At 49.2% G+C, this 8,583-nt stretch overlaps 1 long non-coding RNA gene across 1 annotated transcript; it reads left to right on the top strand.

The window, feature by feature from the left end:
• The first annotated feature begins 2,883 nt into the window (after positions 1-2,883).
• LOC132243955 (uncharacterized) lies at positions 2,884-4,725 on the top strand. Its single transcript, XR_009455517.1, has 3 exons — positions 2,884-2,989; positions 4,256-4,340; positions 4,665-4,725. It is a non-coding gene; the product is annotated as an uncharacterized LOC132243955 (long non-coding RNA).
• Positions 4,726-8,583: the final 3,858 nt, after the last annotated feature.

Raw genomic sequence — 8,583 nt, 5'->3', positions numbered from 1 at the left:
GGTCCAGGTCTCAGTATACCTTTGACAGCTCTTTCCTTTGGCTGGCCTAAGGGATCTCCCTGTAAGCAGGGCTCTGGACCTTTCTCTTTTGCCCCCTGTGGGCAGTCTGGCTACTCAGACGGACTGTGCCCTGTAAGCACGGTGCCGGTCTCAGCCTTCTTTCCCTCCTGGAGCGGAGGAGAATTTTCCAGTGGAAGGCTCGATGTCAAGCGGTTTGAAGCATGGAGCTCCTTTCTGGCCTGGGAGCAGTCTTTTTCTCTTGTCAGAGTGTGGACGGTGAGAGAGAGGAGTGCCTGGGAGTGAAAGCATTTGTTATTTTCTTTTTGTTCTTAAAATCTTTGCAGCATACTTAATTTTTTTTTTTTTTTCCCAGTGCTGGAAAAGGGGTGAGATGCATCCTCATAGCCTTCCCTTTCCACCTCCTCACCCAGGGGATTAAGCACCACTACAACTTTCTGTGCCTTCTGGCCTGGGGGAGCGTTAGGTCCCCCCTTCTACTACTTTAATAACATGACCTCCCTGTATCTCAGGGTAAGGGCCCCTCTTTTTGAATGGCTAGCATGTTCTTGTGGCCACTTGGTCCCTCACATGAAGGGTTCCTGCCATCCTTTTTGAGAGAAATCCGAGTTCCTGGAGATGAGTGCCCTGGCAGTTGGCCAGCTGTACTTCTGCACCCCCATGCCTGGCCTGCAGCCTGCAAGCAGGGTGCAGGTCCCCTTGATTCTCTGGATTTCATTGCACTTGGAGAGGCTGGCCAGAGATGATACCCACAGATTGCAGGGAAGGTTGCAGGCTTGTGGAGGATACTGAGCATGTTGGGACCCCGAGGTTTCATGACCTTCCTGTAACTCAGGTCCAGGTCTCTGCTCCACTGTTCTGTTGCTTTGGCACTATTGAGATGGCCTCCTCTGGCACCCTGTAAGCAGTGCTGTGCCTCTATCCCTGGCCTGGGGGTGAGGCTTCATTTAGCGCTTTGGGCTCTGTGGCTTCTGTGATAGGAGGCTCAAGTTGTGGTCCTCTTGTGCTCCGGACACATGGGACACCTCTGACCCCTGATTGAGACTGCCTGTGGCACCTCTCAGCTGGTATTTAGGTCTTTGCAGGTTTCCTCTGGGTTTCATGCCCCAACAACCAGCTTTGTGGAGGGAGCACCACCCTGTAAGCAGGGTTGCTGGTGCTTGTGGTCACTGTTAATGGTGCCGCCCTAGCAGTTCTGTCCAGAGTCCTGGCCCATCGCGCTCTGCTTCTGGCTGGCCCGGATGTCAGCATCAAAGCCCACGGATGTCTTCCCTCCCCACTTTCTGCAGACAGAGCACAGAGTGGCACTTGGTAAGGGTAAACGAGGGAGACGAGTTGGGAATTGTGGACGTATCTTTCACTGCAATGACTTACACCCTGTTTCCATCCTGTTTTTTTCTGCCCCCAAAAGGAGGAGTAAAGAGGAGGACCGACAGATGGGAGTCAACTGATAACCAGGCCTGAAAACCATGCTGGGCAACCAGGAGGCAAAGGTTTGGTAAACATGAGGGATTCATTAGCTGAGGAAGGCTGGCAATACCAGGATGTCCTGGGCCTCTCATCTGACAGGCAGAGTGCAGGTCTCCTGCTCTTATTTCTCCAAATCTTAGGCTATTTTGTGAGGTTGGGCAGAGGGGTTTCCTAGGTATTACAGGAGGGCTGCAGGATTCTGGAGGATACTATGCACGTTGGATTACCTTTACATCAAGTCTGAATGGGGAAAAGTTGCAGCTGCTCAAGGTGTATTCAGGCTGTGTTGACTTACATCTGGTCTCAGTCTTTGTTTTTAAAGTCCTTGGAAAACTTGGTGGCGAAGCGGTGAGGTGGGATGAAAGGAAAGCAGGAAAATGGGGCGCAAAGGAAAGGGACTCTGGACACAGTGACCACCCTGCCCTTAGGTCTCAGTCATGTATGAGCCAAATTGTGCCTGAGGGAGCCTTGGACAGCAGGACCTCCCTGTCACAAGGAAGCAGGTCTTGGCCCTGGAGGCTATTGCTCTTGTAGAGCTGTCAGGGGAAAGGCGGGCTATCGTGCAAGCAGGAGGATGCCCTCCCTATTGCCTCCCCTTTGATTCTGATGCTTCTTCACCTGCTGGCAATGATGGCACAGCATGGCTGCCCTGTAATCGGGCCCAGGCCCATTGCTGCAAGTCGCTGCTGACAGAGCAGCCACCTTGTTAAAAGAGTGCAGGCTGCTCCCTGCTTAGATGCAAGACTGAGCTGTGCAGTGCTTTGTACGTTGGAGCTGCCTTATAGTACATGTGTGAGAACACTGCCGTAGCTGGCTGGTGGGGGAGAGGCCATCCTGTAAGCGGGGTTTGTGTCTCTCCCTCCCCTCATTTCTGCTGCTCAGGGCAGGGAACTCTGGTTCTTTGAGGGCTGTGACCTTCCTGTAGCTTGGGCTCAGGTCTCTAGACTTTTTTTTCTGCTGGCCTCAGTGCTTTTCAGACGCTCCCCCTGCTGTGAGAAAAAGCTGAAGTCATGGCTCTTTTATCCTCCAGACGTGAGGCAGCTTTGACCCTCATCAAGACGGCTGGAGGCACCTGTCAGCTGGCATTCAGGGCTTTGCACATTTTCTCTGGGCTTCATGCCCCAACAGCCAGCTGTGTGGAGGGAGCACTGCCCTGTAAGCAGGGTTGCCAGTGCTTGTGGTCACCATTTCTGGTGCCACCCTAGCAGGTCTGTCCAGAGTCCTGGCCCATCGCGATCTGCTTCTGGCTGGCCTGGATGTTGGCAGCCAAGCCCGCAAATGTCTGCCCTCCCGCCTTTCAGAGCACAGAGTGGCGCAGGTCCAGGTAAGGGCAAAAGAGTGAGACAAGCTGGGGCCTGCAGATGCATCTTCCATTGCGCTGACTTATATCCCATTTTTGCCTTGTTCTTTCTGCCTCTGGAAGAAGAAGTAAAGATGACAGACAACTAGGACTTAACTGATCCCAGAGCAGAAAACCATGCCAGGCAACCAGGAAGCAAAGGTAATAGAGTGGTGGGGGAAAGACCAGGGCTTTGTGAGCTGTGGAAGGTTTGAGTGCCAGGACCTCCTGGGCCCCAGCTTACAAGCAAGGCACAGGTCTCCTGCTCTTCTTTTGCCAAATCTTAGGCTACTTTGTGAGGTTTGACAGAGGTGTTACTTAGGGTGTACAGGGAAGGCTGCAGCCTTCTGGAGCAGACTGAGCATGTTCGAACTCCTGCACATCAGGGATGAAAAGGGATGAGTTGCAGCCACTCGATGTGCACTCGGGCTGTGTTGGCTTACACCTGGTCTCGGTCTTTGTTCTTACACTCCTTGGAAGACCTGGTGCAAAGGGGCGAGGCGAGATGAAAGGCAGGCAGGAAAACGGGGTGTGAAGGAAAGGGACTCTGGACACAGTGACTGCCCTGCCCTTACTTATGTCATGTTTGAGCCAAAACGTGTCTGAGGGAGCCTTAGAGCAGCGGGGACCTTCCTGTAACCAGGAAACAGGTCTCGGCTGCTTCCTGCCCAAAGGAAAGACTGAGCTGTGCAGTGCCTTGTACGTTGTAGCTGCCCCATAGTAAGTGTGTGAGACCACTGCCATAGCTGGCTGGTGGGGGAGAGGCACTCCTGTAAGTGGGGTGCATGCCTCTCTTTGCCCTCATTTCTGCTGCTCAGGGAACTCTGGTACTTTGAGCGCCCTGGGCTTCCTGTAACTGTGGCTCAGTTCTCTTGTCTTGGCACTTTTCAGAAGCTCTGCCTGCCAGCATCTTTCCACCCCTTTGTAATCAGGGGGTTGGTTGCCCCTGACCTTGACTTGGGGGCTGAGGCCTCGTTCAGTCCTTTCGGCACTGTGGCTGCTGTGACAGGAGGCTAAAGGCACGGCCCTTTTATCCTCCAGACACGGGGTGGCTTTGACCCCTGATCAAGACTACCTGAGGCACCTGTCAGCTGGCATTCAGCTCTTTGCAGGTTGTATCCGGGCTTCATGCCCTAGCAGCCAGCTGTGTGGAGGGAGCACCGCCCTGTAACCAGGGTTGCCGGTGTTTGTGGTCACCGTTCATGGCGCCACCCTAGCAGTTCTGTCCAGAGTCCTGGCCCATCGCACTCTGCTCCTGCCCAGATGTCAGAGGCCAAACCTGAAGATGTCTGCTCTTTCCACTTTCCATGGACAGAGGATGGAGTGGCAGCAGGTTCAGTTACAGGTAAGAGGAGGGGAGAAGTTGTGGCCTGTAGTCTTGTCCTCTGATGTGTTGACTTAAATACTATGTCTGTCTGTTTTTTTAAGCCCCCAGAAAGAGAAGCAGGGACAGACGAGCAGGAGTTAGCCATTAAGGAGGGAGTAGACCCATGCCAGCCCACCCGGAGGGAAGGTAAAGTCGTTTGGACCGTGTCTGTCCTCTCTGCAAGTTGCATCCCCAAGTTGTCAACCTTGTGATTAACATGTCATGGAAGGTTTGAAGCAGTGGGACCCCCTTATATACAAGATTTGTGTCTTAGGTCCTCCTGTTGTCATACAGGGGTGACTGCTAGCGAGGCACTCATTTAGAAAACCAGATGTGTCACTTCCCCCTTGTTTTGAAAGGATATCAGGCTTGAGAGTACAATAGGTGGTGTGAGCCAAGTTATTTTATATTTTAGTGGGGTGTGCAATTCATTACCAGTCAACTTGACTTCTGTTTTATGCACGGTTTCAGGTCCCTGAAGGGCAGCTGGAGAAGAATGAATGGAAGCAGGAAATGAAGCTCAGGAACAAATAGTGTGGGTTGGGATGGGCAGGAGGGAGGGAGGGGAATTGTTAATGTATGCTCAGATGAGTCCTGATGGAGACGGTGTGCATCTCTCCACTTTCAAACACCCGTTAGGAGCAAGCAGCCCCACGCTTGAAGTTGCACCGTGCATTCTGTCTTGGGTTGGCCCCGATTGTGCGTGACAAGGTTGAGGCATTGTGCCAGCTGTGTATATTGACATGCGGCAGTCAAGAGTTTTGAGGGTTGTTTGGCTTTGCTGTTTAAGTGGTTGATCCAAGTAGAAGCAATTGGAGGTGGACTGGAGGTTTTTCTCAGTTGGGTTGTTGAGCGGTTCTTGGTGGTAGCGTAGAAACGCAGGTTTGTGCTTGGTTCTGTTAGTGGCTTGGCTGTAGCTTGCTTCAGCTGAGGTTGCAGGGCCAATTTGAGGCTGTTTGTGGTGCAGTTTGTTTGCATCTGGAAGTGAAGTCTCCATGGGTGCTTGGAAGTGTTAATCTCCAACTCCAATTGGGACAATGATATTGTTCTGTGTCCATACAATTGTAAAGTTAGTTGATGTCATTGTCAAACTGGTAGGAAAAAGTGGGCCTAAGATGTACGCAGTCAAACAATCCAATGGTATAAAATCTTTTCACCTTGTGGCTAGTGCTTGTCTACATTGAGAAGATTCAGTCATTATCCTTCCTACTGAGAGAGGGCTGAAGGAATAAACTTTTTCATTCTATCTACCGATCCAACCTGTGTTCTTGTTTAATGCAGCTGTTTCCTGTTGTGATTTACAAGTGGTAAAAGACTGTGTAGCAGATGGTTCCTAGTCATGAATTCACAATTGCTAATGCACTGTAGGAAATCAGTCCTGATTCTCTGAGGAACTGAAAATAAGGTACAGTGAAGTAGTGATGCTTTGGTATGATCTGTGAAAATTCAGCTGATCCTTGTCTAAAAAGAAAAAAATGGTCCCAATAAAAGTAAAATACTTAGGACAAACTTGTGAGCTGCTTGGTGTTTTTTTTAGTTCCAGTGTTTTAGACCTTATTCTCTGAATGCCTCTGGTACGAGTCTTGCTACTTCTAATACCACGGTGGGTGCTTTTTCTGTACCGGGCTGAGTCACGGCATTGGGAAGATGCTCTTGTCCCCTTGTGAGAAGGAGAATGCCTGTGTTGATCCCCAGTCACCTCCAGGGGATGTAAGGAGGGTAGTGAGATGCTGCTGCTAAGCTTGAGAAGCAGTGCAAGAGAAGGAATGAAAGTGCCCATTTATGTAATAGCTGATAATGAAGGCAAGAATTGCCTGCCATTAAACCCTAAGTGAAATGCAATGGTCCTTTGACAAATTTTGTCTAGGTGGCAAAATAATTAGTGCATTTCTGAGCCATAATAGATAGTATGCAAAATGCAATTTATAAATAACTTACTCCGTATTTGCAATGTATGGATAGCACATTATGTAAGAGAAATTGTTGGCAAACATTCATAAAAGTATTTATTGGACACGCCACTGTTTGTTCAGTGATTTATAAATGAGGTGATGTGTAAAGTGGTGACAGGGTTGCATATACATCCCTTGTAAAATATGCCCTATGCATCAATAATGCTGATAAAAAATAGTTTACAGTTTATCTACAAGTGCTTTGAAAATGATTTACAGGTCACTTCTCTTTTCACTAGCCCGGGCAGCTAGGGGCTTGAAATCAAACACAGATTATCTACTAAACCTCATTTTGCTTCTTTTTTTCCATGTGAGCAAACTCCGCACATATCTGTATAGGAGAAGGGACCTTTGCTGAAGGCCAGCTCCAGGCTTTGTCTGAAAAAAGGAGTTAGGGACCATCAAGAAACATATCTGGATATTGAGGGAAGGGGGAGCACATGCTTAAGAAGGATCACGTCAGTGGGAACGTGTTTGGGAAAACTCAGACTTAAGTGAAAAGCAACGTGACAGATGCAACCTGCAGGTCTACCACAAGCCTCCACTCTGACCTGGGCAAGTCATCAAATCCCTTTGTTCAACACTTTTTGCACTAGGATACCACATTTCCTTTAACCTACCCTGTTTCAACTGTAAGCTCCTCAGGCCAGATTCCCACTCGCTATTTATATAGTACCTAGCCCACATTGAAAGCCTGAATGGCACCGAGGTCTTTGTGCAATACTGCAGTAGAATAGTGATAAAAAGCAAAGATGGGATGTGAAGATACATTAAACAGTACAATGAACCTTCACTCTAAAGCTATTGTTTTAATTCTCTCTCCCATAAAGATGAAATTATGCTACTTCCTGAACCTGGATCTTTCATATTTCAATTACTTACGGCTTATAAGAATTACCCCCTGATACCCTTTCAGAAAAGTAAGGGTGGGAGCCACAGTAGGCTGGCCAGATTTCACCTCAATAAACATCCCCTTCAGGTTTAAACTCGGTCTAGGTTTGTTCTTTGATGCGGATTCACTGTGTGTTGTCAAACAACCAGTGCTACACCCCAGAAACAGCTGCATTTCACTTCATGAGCACTTTGGGCTTAGGACATACTTTCAGATCCCCAGGGATGGCAGATACCCTCATCAACAGCAAAGATTATTATTGTGAGATGGTTGCCTCTTCTGCAACAGAGGCCCCTATTTAGTAAAGTATGTAGTATGCATTTTCCTTTAGGAAAAGACTTGTCTTCCTAGATTTCATTGGTTAAATAAAATACTTTTATGAAGAGAACCACATTTGTGCTTCTCTATTTGCTCTGTAAGTTTTGAACATTTAGGATTCAGAAGTTTTTCAGCTTTTGTGCATGCCTAGAGAGAGAATTCCTTTTATTTACATGCAAGCTGAGACTCTCACATAATCACTGCGCTCTAGGAGAGTTATCTCTGAGAGGGAGGGAGAAGGCCCAGTACATAAAGAAGGGCTCACAGACATTGCCCTACTGCAGTTTGTTGTACGTGGGGCTGCCTTTGAAGATCCTCCAAAATCTGCAGCTGGTGCAGAATGTGGCAGCCCCCTTTTTGACAGGAGTGTTATGCCAGGAGCAAATTATCCCAGTGCTGCAGTCTCTTCACTGGCTTTTTGGGTGCAATTCAAAGGGATGGGTTTGATTTATGGAGCCCTAATTGTGTGGACCCTATATACCAAAGGGACCACTCCCACCATTATGTCTCATTTTGACCCCTAAGGATAACCAAAGGCAACCTCCAGCAAGTTCTATCTGTGTTTGGGGAGTTGTCTTATAATGTCCTATATCTATATCTATATCTATGAAGGCCAAGCCAGACTTAGGAACATTTTATGTTTGATTTCTCAGATCAGCATCTGGAGTTCTGACAATAAGTGTTGTTTTTTTTCTAGGGGTGCACTGATAGAGATTTTGGGCACTGATACCGACAGCCGATTTTTAAGGAGTCATATCGGCCAATACTAATCCAATTTCGATACAGCTGGTAAGTGTGTTGTGCTGGACAGGGAGGGGTGTGTGGTGGTGGGGGGCAGATCAATGCCCCCTGCAGTGAGGGAGGGAGGAGGCAGGGATAGGCTTTGCCCAGCCCGGGTGGGCCAGGGCACATGCTGAAGCTGTGGCTCATTGTTGGGGGGCAGCTCGCATTGCTGTGCATTCCTGGGAGGGCATGGGGGGAGCGTGTACCCCCAAGATGTGTGCAGGGAGGGACAGGGTGGGCGGGCTGCAGTTGCAGACTGGAGCTGCGGCTGTGCCAGGCTCTTCTTGGCAGAGGCTGGGCTTGAGGCAGGAGCTGGGCTCAGGGCAGGGGCTATGGAGGGGGCTGCAGCTACCCCAAATTTTGCCATAGCCCCCCATAGCACCACCACTGCATGTCTGGCACAGCTCCCACTCTTCCTGGCATGTAGGTGGAGGCATGCAGGGGA

This window comes from Alligator mississippiensis, chromosome 11 (genome assembly GCF_030867095.1).
Source record: "Alligator mississippiensis isolate rAllMis1 chromosome 11, rAllMis1, whole genome shotgun sequence".
NCBI lineage: Eukaryota > Metazoa > Chordata > Crocodylia > Alligatoridae > Alligator > Alligator mississippiensis.
The sequence above is the reverse complement of the archived record's forward strand: the minus strand, read 5'-3'. Positions and strand labels throughout refer to the sequence as shown.